The sequence below is a fragment of the Schistocerca nitens genome, chromosome 1, assembly GCF_023898315.1.
Source record: "Schistocerca nitens isolate TAMUIC-IGC-003100 chromosome 1, iqSchNite1.1, whole genome shotgun sequence".
Classification (NCBI taxonomy): Eukaryota; Metazoa; Arthropoda; class Insecta; order Orthoptera; family Acrididae; genus Schistocerca; species Schistocerca nitens.
In genome coordinates, this window is record NC_064614.1 from 139,042,632 (window position 1) to 139,059,484 (window position 16,853).

Consider the following 16,853-nt stretch of genomic DNA (forward strand, 5'->3'; position numbering starts at 1 on the left):
AGCACTGAAAATAATATCTAGTTAATCGCAAGCGCAGCTGCGAAATACTTGGTGCAAATCTACATGCATGCCACAACTGTTTTACTGTACAAAAATGAAAGACTGCAACTACAAAGGAGATTCTCTCTACAATTATGCGCTAGCAATAAACAAAAGCTACACTAATTACACAAACTACAAGAAAAAATCAGAAGATTCCAGTGAGGTATCCTCGGCTAAGGGTCGACATATGAAACGTCCCCTTCGAAAAATTTATAAATGACTGTGCTCATAAACCTCTTACACTATTTGCTTTTCAAACAGCTGAGTAAAATTGAACGTACTCAGACATTACTCTCTTTACTTATTCTGATCAACACTAAACTGACACACAATATTTTTAGCGCAACGCAATCTGACTTTTAATAATCCCTACAAAAGAATCGCCCTGACTAACAATAACCTATACCTTTCGTGAATCACTTACCTCACAAAAATCTTCGTTACTCAAACTACTGCAATACAACGAGCGCCAATACTGCCAGCTAAATAAAAGATTCTAACTACTGAAGTCACTAACTACTGATAGACATAGTTAGCAAATTAAAGATTTTGATAAAGAACAAACAATGTATTTACCTTAATAGTGTTCAAAAGTCATAATATATATATCAGTTCATGACATCCAGTCTTACAAATTTACTGTCTCTGATGGACACACGTCCAGATCATCCGCTCACAAAACTCCGCCCAGTGTTGTCAACTCTAAAAAACCCAAGTCGCTAGATTCAATATCAAAAGTCGGTAGAAAGTCAATAAAACTGATTTTACTGGGGGGTGTACTGAAAATTTCGTGCTGTGAATGGTGCAATAAGCCATTTGGGGGAGAGGGGAGGGGGGTAATAAAATATTAATAAAAATTGTCTCATATGTAATTGGTAGTTTCAATCACGGAAGTCAAATATACTAGAAATATACAACTATATTTGTAACAAAAGAAAGCAAGAACTCAAATTAGGTTACAAAATATATACATACCGGTATGTGAGATATTCATCGTCATCACTCAGAAGATCGAATAACTCTTCTGTTTCATGCTCTGACAGAGCTGTAGTTGATGCAGAGGGTTGAACGTCGGTCAAAAGATGATGTTGCAGTTCGACTGGTTTTGTCGCAAAAGAGTAACTTTTGTTCGTTCCAGTAAGCTCCAATACGTCTGATGGTATGTCAAAAGATGCAGAATCTTTATTTTGTTTCTTCAGCTGGTCTCTCAACATGATCAAAGCATTAATTGTCTTTAACGATAATCTGTTACGTTGTTTAGTTTTTATAATGTTCGTAGGACTTAATATTCTTTCCACTTCTGCATTTGAATGCGGTAGGCATAGAACAGTCATTGCTAGCTGTGAAATCAAAGATAAAGGATTGTCCCCTGCGGCATTTTTATACGGCAAAACCTCACTCAAAAATCGAACAGTTGTGAAGTTGATATTATGCCATACTTGCAGAATACCGTCTATGAAATCGCCGCTAAAACCCAATTCTTTGGCTACATCCGCTACAGCATTATTTTTATTCACTTTTAGTATTTCTTCAACATTCAGCATTGACTTTTTTTTCAGGATCGTAACGTTACTTGGGAGTCTTAGTTGAATTTTTTTATGAGTTTCAGACTAAACTGAATCCATCTATTCTTCAAATAAACTTTATTTTCTTCAGGCAAACTTGACTCAGACAATTTCTGTTCAAACATAAAGCGAAGGTTCGGATTTGCGTACATACATTCGCTTGGAGCTGGTGTTGTCAACAAATCAACAGTTGGAAAAACTATGTTTTGTCCGAGTGACTGCATGAGAAATACAAGTGTATCTAGTAATTTAGTGGGGTCATTGTCTTCTCCTTCAAAAGCTTTTATTGATATTTGTACGTCTTTTAACGCATGTTTAAGGTAAAACATGTAAAATGATTGAGTCGTCACAATACATCTTGTACAAAAGATCGGCTGTGTAACAATTGTCTTGAACCATGGCAAGTAAAAATGTAGCTTTACTTCTTCCCGCTGCTCCAGAATTCTTCGTATTGCTGGTTCAATTGAAAGCCAACGTGTTGCACAGACCTTCGAAATTTTTAGTGGCTATTTTCTACAATTTATTGTCTCATAAACCTTTTTATATTCCTCTTTTCTTTTGGGTGAAATGGACAACCAATTGTAGGTTTCCCGTACAAAAAACTCTATGTTTCTAGGTATGGTATTCACTGAGCCGTGCGAAACTGCAAGCTGAAGAGAGTGACAAATGCAACGGATCAATACCAAATGCTTCAAACCATATTCTCTCTTGAGTTGTTCGAAAAGCCCATTCTTTATTCCAACCATTGCAGAAGCATTATCTGTGCCAATTCCTACCATATTAGCGATTGGAAGTTTGAGACCTTTCAAAGAATTCACAAGAACAGCAGCCAAATTTCTTGCATCTGCAGTTTCTACTACAGCGAGTTTGAGAAATGCTGATCTAATGGTTTGGTTATTTACACTATAGTACCGTATAACGATACCTAGCATTTTAGCTATTGCTACATCTGTGGATTCATCTATAAGTACACTGTATTTTTGGTTACCTATATCTTCAACCAATGATTGTGTAAAATATGGAGCAGTTTGGTCCCATAAGACCTTACCACAAATATTAAAAAATATATATTAAATATTTATATACAGAATAGGCACGCATATCTCGAAATAAAAAACAAAGTAGAAGCAAAAATTCCAGTAATTATCTCATTGTTTTGCCTTTAAAAAGTCTTTAATATTCAAATTTGAGTCATAAGAATAGTCTGCTTTTCAGTTAGGTATGTTTTAACAGAGTAAACAAACTTTCAGCTCTCTATCTTTTATACTTTTCAAGCAGTTTGTACCGGAACACAAAAAAGTTTACTTTAGGGAAATTCAAGTTAAAGTTAAAACTAGTTTCTATATCTAACCTGCGTAACACTAATGCAATCCAGATCCACGTTCATCACGTTTCTGGTATTGCTCTTCCTTCTTTTTCCTTCAGACTAATTCTTCTTAGTCTTGCTTCTTTTGTGGCCTCCAACACCGATTGGCCTGCTTAGACGAGTCTCCTGCCCTCAATGGCAGTTATAGTTCTTTGCATGTTTAGTCCACCAGGCACTCCATCAATTCCATAACCTTAAACCGTGAGACTGCACCGTCACTGGAACGTAGCAGAACATCCAGGACACCTATTTTCAAAGTATTTAGACCAACCAGAAGAGGCTTTGGTATATGTTCCCACACATAATGGGAAAAGAATGACTTAATTGTCTGCATAAAAAAGCGAAGGAACTATGAATCTTTCACAGGTAAGCCAACACTAGAGACTGAAAAGTCATAAAAAAAACAAGTGACAACAAAATTCTGCTTTCTGAAGAGCCAACTGCGTTTCATGGAGACGTCGCCAAGTATTCAGCCACTTTTAAATTCCTCTAATTTTGGGGCTTTCTTCAGTACAGTTTCATCGAAGTAAACTTTTTCTTGTTTAGAAAACCTCAGAGAATTTCTTAAGGCAAAAATTAAATCGCAGATTTTTTGATACTTATTCGCGTACTAGTCCCTTTAAACTACTTACGGACATCACGGAAAAGCTAAATCGGGAAAAGAAAACTGAGGTAACTTAACATTTTATTTTCATTAATATTTTTACGAGAAGACAATATAGTTTTGTGAGTGTGACATTTTTTGAATCTCTGCCTATAAACTCAAATTCATTTGGTTCAAAATCATATGGTAGGAGGTTTTGAGACAGTGGAACAATGATCGGAAATGTACATTTCAGGCGGTGTCAGATCTTGAATGAAGAGTGCGTGTGAGCCTCAAGTTCCTAAACTGCTTACCACTTGCTTCTGCACCGATGTTGGTAGTGCTACTTCCGAAGACAATATACAATCGTCTATGATTTGTCGACGTGGAGATACGGACTGTTTTCCGGGATGGAGCACTGCCGGTGTTTATTTTTTAAACCATAAAGGATTCAACTGCCTCTACAGGGAAAGCATTTGGTTACTAGGAGAAAACGAGATGCGAGAGGTGCTAACTGCTTGTCTTATGAAATTGTTTGATACTCTTTGAAGTTACTACAATCATTATTTTAACCAGAGAGCCGGAAATTAGTATCTCATGAAGTGCGTCAGCCAGACAACTGGTATATGCATTTCATTGGCACTGGAACAGAATTTACTACTGAGCTGGTCACACAGATGTTCTATCGGTGACAGATGTGTTGATCTTTCTAGCCACTGAAGTGCCCTAACTTGACACAAACAGTTCATAGAGACATCTACGTCTAAATCTACATGGATACTATGCAAATCAAATTTAAGTGCCTGGCAGAGGGTTCATCGAACCACTTTCACAATTCTCTATTATTCCAATCTCGTATAGCGCGTGGAAAGAATGAACAACTATATCTTTCCGTACGAGCTCTGATTTCCCTTATTTTATCGTGGTTATCGTTCCGCCCTATGTAGATCGGTGTCAACAAAATATTTTCACATTCGGAGGAGAAAGTTGGTGATAGGAATTTCGTGAGAAGATTCCGTCGCAACGAAAAACGCATTTCTTTTAATGATTTCCAGCCCAAATCTTGTATCATTTCTGTGACACTCTCTCCCCTATTTCGCGATAATACAAAACGTGCTGCCTTTCTTTGAAATTTTTCGATGTACTCCGTCAGTCCTACCTGATAAGGATCCCACACCGCGCAGCAGTATTCTAAAAGAGGACGGACAAGCGTAGTGTAGGCAGTCTCCTTAGTAGGTCTGTTACATTTTCTAAGTGTCCTGCCAACAAAAAGCAGCCTTTGGTTAACCTTCCCCACAAGATTTTCTATGTGTTCTTTCCAATCTAAGTTGTTCGTAATTGTAATTTCTAGGTATTTAGTTGAATTTACGGCTTTTAGATTAGACTGATTTTTCGTGTAACCGAAGTTTAACCAGTTCCTTTTCGCACTCATGTGGGTGACCTCACACCTTTCGTTATTTAGGGTCAACTGCCACTTTTCGCACCATTCAGATATTTTTTTCTAAATCGTTTTGCAGTTTGTTTTGATCTTCTGATGACTTTATTAGTCGATAAACGACAGCGTCGTCTGCAAACAACCGAAGACGGCTGCTCAGATTGTCTCCCAAGTCGTTTATATAGATGAGGAACAGCAGGGCATGTGTTCATGAGCATGTGACCATGAGCATTGTCTTGTAGAAAATGGCGCCATGACACTGCTGCGCGAGACGGGCCACATGAAGACGCAATACGTCTGTGATTTATCGGTATGCTGTCGAAGTTCCCTCAGTCACTACCAGCCCTGACATTAGGTCATACCAGATGGCAACCCACACCATGACGTCGTAACACCGCTGTTCCTCTCCAAAAAACTGAAATCAGTAAAATAATAAACTCACTGAAAAGTAAAAGCTCTTACGGAATTTATGGCATTTCCAGCAAGGTACTTAAGGCTTGTTCCCCACAGATAAGTAGGATTCTCAGCCACGTATGTAATAGCTCTTTGGAGCAGGGTGTTTTCCCCGGTAGACTGAAATATGCCATTGTAAAACCATTGCATAAAAAGGGGGATACGTCGGATGTCAACAACTACCGCCCAATCTCTCTTCTGACAGCTCTATCAAAATTTTTTGAGAAAGTAATGTATTCAAGAGTAGCCTCCCATATTTGTAAAAATAAAGTACTAACAAAATGTCAGTTTGGTTTTCAGAAAGGCTTTTCAACAGAAAATGCTATATACTGCTTTCACTGATCAAATATTAAATGCTCTGAATAACTGGACATCACCCATTGTAATTTTTTGTGATCTCTCAAAGGCCTTTGATTGTGTAAATCATGGAATTCTTTTAGATAAGCTAAATCATTATGGTTTGAGGGGGTTAATTCATACTTAACTGGAAGATTGCAGAAAGTTGAAATAAGTGGTTCATGTAATGTTAAAACAACAGCTGATTCCTCAAACTGGGGGGCTATCAAGTACAGGGTCCCACAGGGTTCGGTCTTAGTTCCTTTACTGTTCTTGATATACATTAATGACTTACCATTCCACATTGATGAAGATGCAAAGTTAGTTCTTTTTGCTGATGATACAAGTATAGTAATAACATCCAAAAACCAAGAACTAAGTGATGTAATTGTAAATTATGTTTTTCACAACATTATTAAGTGGTTCTCAGCAAACGGACTCTCTTTAAATTTTGATAAAACACGGTGTATACAGTTCCGTAGAGTAAGAGGCACAACTCCATTAATAAATATAGACTTTAAACAGAAGTCTGTAGCTAAGGTAGAATTTTCAAAATTTTTAGGTGTGTCCATTGGTGAGAGGTCAAACTGGAAGCAACACATTGATGGTCTGCTGAAACGTCTGAGTTCAGCTACGTATGCTATTAGAGTTGTTGCAAATTTTGGTGATACGAATCTCAGTAAATTAGCTTACTATGCCTACTTTCATTCACTGCTTTCGTATGGCATCATATTCTGGGGTAATTCATCGTTGAGTAGAAAAGTATTCATTGCTCAAAAACGTGTAATCAGAATAATTGCTGGAGCCCACCCACAGTCATCCTGCAGACATCTATTTAAGGATCTAGGGATCCTCACAGTAACCTCACAGTATATATATTCACTTATGAAATTTGTTGTTAATAATCCAACCCAGTTCAAAAGTAATAGCAGTGTGCATAGCTATAACACCAGGATAAAGGATGATCTTCACTATGCAGGGTTAAATCTGACTTTCGCACAGAATGGGGTAAATTATGCTGCCACAAAAGTCTTTGGTCACCTACCAAACAGTATCAAAAGCCTGACAGATAGCCAACTAACATTTAAAAATAAAAATAATTTCTAGATGTCAACTCCTTCTACTCATTGGCTGAATTTTTAGATATAAATTAAGGGAAAAAAAACAACTTAAGCATTAGTGTCATGCAATATTTTGTGTAATGTAATATCTTGTACAGACATCTTTTATTAACCTGACACGTTCCACATCATTACGAAGCGTCGTATTCATGATCTATGGAACAAGTATTAATCTAATCTAATCTAATCCTCTTCCCAGGTCCCCACCGTACTTGCCAAAGATGGACATGAGAGGTAGTGCATAGGGTGACCAGACGTCCGGATTAATCCTGATATGTCCTCCTTTTTAGTTCTTTGTCCGGGTTCCGGCGGATTTTTAGTGCCCGGCTTTTTCGCAAAGTTGAGCGTAATACAGTTAAATTTATAATTCGTCCCGTTATATTGCTCTTTTCTTAAATACTTTAACTATTGGCACAGCCTTCGTGATAAACACACACGAAGGCGGTGTTAGTAGGTGGCACCAGGATCGTCGATGTTACCGTTGATCGACCTATAAGCGAATGCAAATATCGATTATTTAAAATTTTCGTTTCGTATCTTCGCTTTGCATTTGCTAGGCTTCCTGTAGTGCACGCGTGATTTGTGAGTGTAATTTTTAACCGAGTGAGTTACGTAAAATATTTGGCTATGCCTAAACGAAAGTGTACATTTTCTGATGTCCTTTCCTGCAAATATCCGGCTATCAAGAAAGGGAGAGATGAATTTGAAGCGGAATGTAAGGTATGTGGAGCGGAACGTACGTCTCAGTGGCCAATAAAGGTAAGAAATAACTCGACAGATTAATTGTCATGGTTTTATTTCATTGTTTCATAGTCATTCCATTTATTTGTATTCGGAAAGTTGAAGTGCAGTTTACATGTCGTCAGCTGCTGCTTGAATTGTAGGTGTTGGTAGCGGCTCGTCGAATGAAGGGAGGTGAATGGTCTTACGTTTTTCGCTTTGTAAACAATTCCGTGTTGTTGACATAACAGGAAAAAAGTAGTAGAAATGTAAAGCCTTTGAAATTGAAGATGCAAAATGTTTTGATCAGTTCTGCAATTTCAGGCAATTTCTAAAAAGGAATAACGATGATCCAGAATTTAGGACTTTATCTTGTAGTAAGAAATGGGCAAAGTTTTTTTGTGACAGTAAGTCAGTTGACTGTCACTCAGAGTTGCTGAAGCTTGCTGAATACTTTTTCAGTATTTCAGGGTATAATACTAATGCCGAAAGAATATTTTCTCTAATTACCACACAGTGGACTGATGAGAGGAATAGATTAAACCTTGAATCAGTGAAAGGTCTGTTGATGGTCCAATATAATTTAAAAGAATTTTCATGTGTGTCATTTTACAATTATCTGTTAAGTAAGCCTAAACTTCTGCAAAAAATTGGATCCACCGAGAAGTATCAATAATTGTTAAGGAATGTTCCACCGAGAAGTATCAATAATTGTTAAGGAATTTATGTCTTCCACCGAGAAGTGTCAATAATTGTTAAGGGATGTATGTATGTTATGTCTATACATAATAAACTCATTTATTAAAATTGAACGTATGTTTGATGGGGAATACTGCAGATGAGGATACCACCAGTCAACTTTGGACAAGTCATTTGAAAGTAGCCAATCAGGAGTGGCGTTTAGGCAGTCGTCTTTGCTAAATCTTAAAACTACGCGTAAATATAAAAACAGTTGATGCCAGACTGTCACCACAATCAATGTTTTTAATTTAAAATAAAGAAATATTGCTCTGGGAATCACCACCTGACCACTAGTAATTCCCGGCAGTCACGTGACATGTCCAAAGCTGACGGGTAGTATCCTCGTCTGCAGTAGACCCGTTTGATGTGTCCTCTTTTTTTCTTCCTTTGTCCTCCTTTTCGAAGCTGCTTGTCCTCCTTTTTAAACAGTTGCATCTGGTCACCCTAGTAGTGCAGAACTGCGATTAATCGCTGAACACAATGGGAAGCCATTTGAAAGGCGCCTTTCTGATTTGCCACGCCAATTTTCAAGAAGTTTTGGCCATAAATTTGAATGAAATTGTGAATTTGATAAATAAACTCAACCTCTGTAGTATCGATATAACCACATTTTTTGTAAGTTTGTTCCTGAGGTCGCGGCTGTTGGTCAGAGAGGTTACTTCTTTTGCAGAGATTAGCAAGCAGTGTGTGTTGGACAATCTGGCAACGTACTTCGTTTCAAAAGGATGGAAACTGGCCTACCTTGCAGTGGAGGGAGCAATATTTAGAAAAGATTTTGTAATAATATGTTTTTATGAAAAACATAGAGTAAGTGAGATTCTATTAATGGAGGAATTACTTAAGCGAATGTGTAAGGTAGGACACTTTTTTTGTAGTTGTGTTCTAATTATTAGATCATTGTGTATGACTGAAGTTTGATGCAGAAATTTTGTAATACGAGGGTTGACTGAAAATTAATGCCTCCACCTTCTTAACTCTTCAACAGTTGTCAGCATTGGCATGCGACAGGTACATCTACATCTACATTTATACTCCGCAAGCCACCCAACAGCGTGTGGCGGAGGGCGCTTTAAGTGCCACTGTCATTACCTCCGTTTCCTGTTCCAGTCGCATATGGTTCACGGGAAGAACGACTGCCGGAAAGCCTCCGTGCGTGCTCGAATATCTTTAATTTTACATTCGTGATCTCCTCGGGAGGTATAAGTAGGGGGAAGCAATATATTCGATACCTCATCCAGAAACGCACCCTCTCGAAACTTGGACAACAAGCTACACCGCGATGCAGAGCGCCTCTCTTGCAGAGTCTGCCACTTGAGTTCGCTAAACATCTCCGTAACTCTATCACGCTTACCAAATAACCCTGTGACATAACGCGCCGCTCTTCTTTGTATTTTCTCTATCTCCTCCGTTAACCCGACCTGGTACGGATCCCACACTGATGGGCAATACTCAAGTATAGGTCGAACGAGTGATTTGTAAGCCACCTCCTTTGTTGATGGACTACATTTTCTAAGGACTCTCCCAATGAATCTCAACCTGGCACCCGCCTTACCAATAATTAATTTTATATGATCATTCCACTTCAAATCGTTCCGTACTCATACTCCCAGATATTTTACAGAAGTAACTGCTACCAGTGTTTGTTCCGCTATCATATAATCAATCAATAAAGGATCTTTTTTTATGTATTCGCAATACATTACATTTGTCTATGTTAAGGGTCAGGTATTGACTTGTTCCGTAGCCTCTTCTCTACAGCTCCAGTTGGCGGGAAGCCTTAGCATTGAACGGTTGTGTTGTTACAGTGTAAAGTATGGAACCCTGCGCAGACGGTCGGTCAATGCGATGTAAGCAACGTGCAGTCATTGCATTCTTGACAACAGAAGATGTCACCCTAAAGGAGATTCATCAGAGAATGAAAGCAGTTTATGGTGGTTGTGCTGATGTGAGTACTGTGCGCCGTTGGGCGAGTAAGTTTAAAGATGTTGAGGCGGGAACATCTGGCCTGCTTGACAAACAAAGAGCTGGACGTCCTGTGACAGCAACCACCGAGTTTCTCAGATACTAGCCAGACGCTTACTAACACGAATGTAGAAGATTAACATCAGCAGTCCATGCTTCCCGGTCTTCGCACCACTCGAAACACAGTCACTTGTGCCGTGAAGTTAATTGCAGTCAACACTAGAGAGAGTAGTCCCCTAGTACAGCTGCCGCTAGTTCACGACTAATGGTCCGGCATGACGCAGATCGTTGCTGGCAGTCCAATACCGGTTCTCAGACGGCAGCCACAGATGTGAAGGGGTTATGATGTGCTCGGTGCACAATGCAGCGATGGTTCTTTGTTATGGTCAGGCGTTGTCCACCAGAACCTTGACATCACGTATACAAGCCTGCACGTTCCATGCACTCCAGCGCCGTACAACTGGCACATATACAGGGCGTTTCAAAAATGACCGATATATTTGAAACGGCAATAAAAACTAAACGAGCAGCGATAGAAATACACCGTTTGTTGCAATATGCTTGGGAGAACAGTACATTTTCAGGCAGACAAACTTTCGAAATTACAGTAGTTATAATTGTCAACAACAGATGGCGCTGCGGTCTGGGAAACTCTATAGTACGATATTTTCCACATATCCACCATGCGTAGCCATAATATGGCGTAGTCTCTGAATGAAATTACCCGAAACCTTCGACAACGTGTCTGGCGGAATGGCTTCACATGCAGATGAGATGTACTGCTTCAGCTGTTCAATTGTTTCTGGATTCTGGCGGTACACCTGGTCTTTAAAGTGTCCCCACAGAAAGAAGTCACTGGGGTTCATGTCTGGCGAATAGGGAGGCCAATCCACGCCGCCTCCTGTATGTTTCGGATAGCCCAAAGCAATCACACGATCATCGAAATATTCATTCAGGAAATTAAAGACGTCGGCCGTGCGATGTGGCCGGGCACCATCTTGCATAAACCACGAGGTGTTCACAGTGTCGTCTAAGGCAGTTTGTACCACCACAAATTCACGAAGAATGTCCAGATAGCGTGATGCAGTAATCGTTTCGGATCTGAAAAATGGGCCAATGATTCCTTTGGAAGAAATGGCGGCCCAGACCAGTACTTTTTGAGGATGCAGGGACGATGGGCCCGCAACATGGGGCTTTTCGGTTCCCCATATGCGCCAGTTCTGTTTATTGACGAAGCCGTCCAGGTAAAAATAAGCTTCGTCAGTAAACCAAATGCTGCCCACATGCATATCGCCGTCATCAATCCTGTGCACTATATCGTTAGCGAATGTCTCTCGTGCAGCAATGGTAGCGGCGCTGAGGGGTTGCCGCGTTTGAATTTTGTATGGATAGAGGTGTAAACTCTGGCGCATGAGACGATACGTGGACGTTGGCGTCATTTGGACCGCAGCTGCAACACGGCGAACGGAAACCCGAGGCCGCTGTTGGATCACCTGCTGCACTAGCTGCGCGTTGCCCTCTGTGGTTGCCGTACGCGGTCGCCCTACCTTTCCAGCACGTTCATCCGTCACGTTCCCAGTCTGTTGAAATTTTGCAAACAGATCCTTTATTGTATCGCTTTTCGGTCCTTTGGTTACATTAAACCTCCGTTGCAAACTTCGTCTTGTTGCAACAACACTGTGTTCTAGGCGGTGGAATTCCAACACCAGAAAAATCCTCTGTTCTAAGGAATAAACCATGTTGTCCACAGCACACTTGCACGTTGTGAACAGCACACGCTTACAGCAGAAAGACGACGTACAGAATGGCGCACCCACAGACTGCGTTGTCGTCTATATCTTTCACATCACTTGCAGCGCCATCTGTTGTTGAAAATTGTAACTACTGTAATTTCGAAAGTTTGTCCGCCTGAAAATGTACTGTTGTCCCAAGCATATTGCAACAAACGGTGTATGTGTATCGCTGCTCGTTTAGTTTTTATTGCCGTTTCAAATATACCGGTCATTTTTGAAACACCCTGTAAATGCTCAACATGGAGACATTCAACGGGGCCGCTTTCAATTCTGTCAGGTGCCGATAACAGTCTGACACGGATGTGCAGCATCTCCGTACCCTTCACAGTGATCGCTCACCATCTGACGCTGTCGACGCCTCTCGTTCACCCTGCCAGGCCTGGTAACAGCAATAATGCACGAATAACACTAGTGCACTATCGTTTTTTTTTTTTTGTCAGTGTTCAGTGTTATGTGGCCAGAGAGTGCTCTTTAAAGTAATGATTAAGCTAACCAGTATGATCTTCAAAAGATTTACAGATAGCACATAACACAAGCGAATCGTGCTTACTTAGTACAAGTGTTTTAGTTAAACATCTGTAATGTGAGACAGTATCTTTCACACTGCAGCGAAGTGTTCGCTGAAGTATAAGTTCCCGACATTACAATTGCGTGCCGCACCACACAACTTATCGGTTAGCTCGCCAGGCGCGCTTTGCACTTCAATTTAGCAGTGCTCTTCCCCATATTCACAAACTGCAAAAAGAATTTTGCTGTGTATGGTAGTGAAACACGGACTGTGGGGAAATCGGAACAGAAGAGAATCGAAGCATTTGAGATTTGGTGCTACAGACGAATGTTGAAAATTACGTGCACTGATAAGGTAAGGAACGAGGAGGTTCTGTGCAGAATCGGAGAGGAAAGGAATATGTGGAAAGCAGTGATAAGGAGAAGGGACAGGATGAAAGGACATCTGTTAAGACATGAGGGAATGACTTTCATGGTACTAGGGGGGACCTGTAGAAGTCAAAAACTGTGGAGGAAGACAGAGATTGGAACACATCCAGCAAATAATAGAGGAAGTAGGTTGTAAGTGCTACTCTGAGATGAAGAAGTTAGCACAGGAGAGGAATTCTTGGCGGGCCGCAACAAACCAGTCAGAAGACTGATGATCCAAAAAGAAAAGGAATGGGTCCATGTTCGAATCCCAGTCTCCATTTTAATCAGAAGGAAAGTTTTAATTCAGTCTATAGTCCGCTGCGCAGCGTAAGGATCATTGTGGAAACATCCACAACAGCCACTGAGCCATCCTCTGGCGCATCGTGTCTCTCTGTAGCGTCCGTCCAAACAAGGTACGCCCGAGTGTCTCCGTGGAAATGACGGGTTTTGTCTTCCGGCTTCTTTTTCTTCCACCTCTTTTGTTTTGAGTGCAAATGAAAATAACGACGTGTATCTTGCGCCTTTCGCTTTTCATATTATGTCTGAGAAGAAAGGACATAGTTATTAGCGGAAACGACAAAACTCAAAAGTGAATTTAAAACAGCTCGCATAGTTTGTTAACACTGAATGTCGCGAGCTCTATCTTCTTATCTCGTGTTTTCTACTGAAAATCTCGTGCTTGTACTCTTGTTAACTTTACTATTACAGAGATCGCCTAAACTTTATTTTTTTTAAATTGGTCCTGTGTGCAACAAATAACTTATTTGGTCTTTCTGCTGCCACTGCTTGATCTGATGTTTTCCATTATTTAACAAAAACATAAAAAAACCTAATATTCATGCTGAGTGCAATGCATGTTCTGTATGGCGGCTCCTGCTGTTGCTGCGGCTGCTGCTGCTTACTACTACTACATAGCCTATAATTCAAGAGAAAGGGTTTGGTCAAATCTAAACTCGATAAATGATAACCCAAACAAGTAATTCCTTTTTTCAAAAACTATATTCTGAAAGCGATTCTTTCTCATTCAATTAACAAAACGCTAGAAGCTCTTTGAACAATCGCTTCATATGTAAATCTGCCTCCAGTGCCATTAAAGCAATATTACAAATTAATCAAACTCTTGAGACAGACTGAAATACTTCTCAATTAAATACATAGTGAAACAATTCCCTGACATTTACAAAAGAAATCAATGACAAAAATCAATACTTAATCTATTCGCCTAACAATAGTTTCCCTTAAGAATTCAACTCCTATCATTATCAAAATTACCGTCTGCTGCTACGCACATACAAAATCTTTTCTTTAAATTAATAAGCGCGCTGCAAATTATAAAAAATATCAACTCAATACCAAATCCCGTGCCGCTGCTGGCGGACACGGCAGTACGGCAGCTCGGCGACGACCCCTCGCCCAACACACGTGCGCACCACACCAGGCGGGCTCATAAACCGGCTTCCAAACTGCCGCTCATTAATCCGTGCGCTGCGAAGTGCGACAACAATATCTTAGATTCCACAGCTTGTGTATGCGTGCTGTAGCCAACCTTCAAATCCTAAGAGAGTATTGTCAACTCTCAACACACTTGAAATCTTTCATTAACTTTTGAGATATGCCGAATCACTGCGTCTGCTCTAAAACTAACTTGCTTGTTTTTCTCCTTCGTCCACTGCAAATATACCGTGTTTCACAAAATTGTTCTCTTTCATACAGTTGCAGAACACAGTTCGTGCGAATAAAACGAAAGCTCGTATGGCATAAAATCCATATGCCTCTTTTTAAATGCTAACCGTGTAGGACTACACAAAAAAGGAAACAGTAAAAGACTGATTCCTGACGTTCTGTCTTACAAACGGTGGGAAACATGTTCTTTGGATAAGTGTCAGTCAATCTCTACTAGATTAATGTTTTTAGGGTCGTTAATTTCTCTCATGGTACTAGCCTACACGTTCCCATCAACATCATTAAAACACATAGCGAAGTAAGAAAACATCACTCTTGGAGTAGGCCTTCGCCCAGTCCCTACTACTGCGCCGGCCGCGGTGGTCTTGCGGTTCTAGGCGCTGCAGTCCGGAACCGTGGGACTGCTACGGTCGCAGGTTTGAATCCTGCCTCGGGCATGGATGTGTGTGATGTCCTTAGGTTAGTTATGTTTAAGTAGTTCTAAGTTCTAGGGGACTGATGACCTAAGATGTTAAGTCCCATAGTGCTCAGAGCTATTTGAACCATTTGAAGCCTACTACCGCCAACAAGATAGTACGAGGAGCGACCTGTGGTCGTGCAACATGTGGTCAGTATGTCGCCAATAGCTCCAGTAGGTGAATCTTGATGATGCTGCTGCTTCTTTATTCAGCTCCACATTTGGCCTGAGAAGGGCTGACTGGACGCGTACCACATCTCCATACCTTGCAAAAAAGTCCTGTTCTGCCGAGTATCGAACCCACGTTCTTCTGCGCCAGAGGTAGCAACGATAACCATTCGGCTGGAAACACAACCACAGAGCGGCTTTTATCACAAAAACCTGTTGTATAAATTCTAATGCCTCTCACTTATCCAAACATTTAGTACGACTTTGTTGGATGTCCTATGTTACAAGGCTAACTCGGAAATATTTCCCAAGTAAGGTCAGTTTTTTCTTTTCTGAAAAACTTAGTATCACATCATCTCCAAGTATTCTCATTCGAAATTTTACCTCTGAGGCAGCCTATCACATTACTTCGTGAGGATGCTACTTTATAATTCTATTCAGAAACAGATAATGTGGTCAGAAATGCCTAATTATGGTATCTACCACTTCTGAGGCGAGAAACAAACTGCATGGAGACATATTTGAACTGCAAAGCGGACCTTGATGCGAGAAATTTCTGAAAAGTTTAAGAAATACTTGAGTACGTAGTTGCATAAGAACCCAAACAAGCCATTTTTCGGCTACTCCTCTTGGCTCTGAGCACCATGGGACTTAAATTCGGAGGTCATCAGTCCCCTAGAACTTAGAACTACTTAAACCTAACTAACCTAGGACATCACACACATCCATGCCCGAGGCAGGATTCGAACCTGCGACCGTAGCGGTCGCGCGGCTCCAGACTGTAGCGCCTAGAACCGCTCGGCCACTCCGGCCGTCCGAGCTACTCCTCTAGTGCTCTTCCAAAACGTTTTCCACCACCATCATTATCGTTGTCATCGTCATCAACGTCATCGCCGAGAATCTCAGCCTATGAACATCACACCACTATTTGACAAGATTAGGCCCAATGAGTCTGGATTTGAATTCGTGGAAGGCAATACTTTTCCGTGGCTTAAAGCGAATGCTGGGACGGTTCCTTCCAGAAACCTCCAAACCCCAACCCGATCTGCATACACAAGCCTCTCTGTCCCGTTAAGATGTTACTCTATCTGTTATGACATAGATCTGACACACCATCATGTACTAAATGTTTTTGTGCTCTGGAGTTTGAATGAGTTTAGGGACAACTGTTGGTGAAGGAAAGTGATAAGGATGGAAATCTGTCAAGGAACGTAAATGGATGAGCTCTAAAACTGTCTAAATTTCATGCAAGTCAGGGCTGAATGTATCCAGTCCTGTTTCTGAAGAGCATTACGGTAGGTAGAAACGTTTCTCCTGCTTTTCTCAAGAGTAATTTGCTTGGTTCCACCCTTAAATATGTAATCGCTCTACCAAGAAATGAAGTAATAACCCTTCAACATGATTGTTGATGAGCTAAAATGGTACATTACTGATGACATACCAGACCTACTTTGATCTAGTTTTACAAGAGAAATATAAAGAAAGATCAGGGTCCCCTCGACTACGGGCT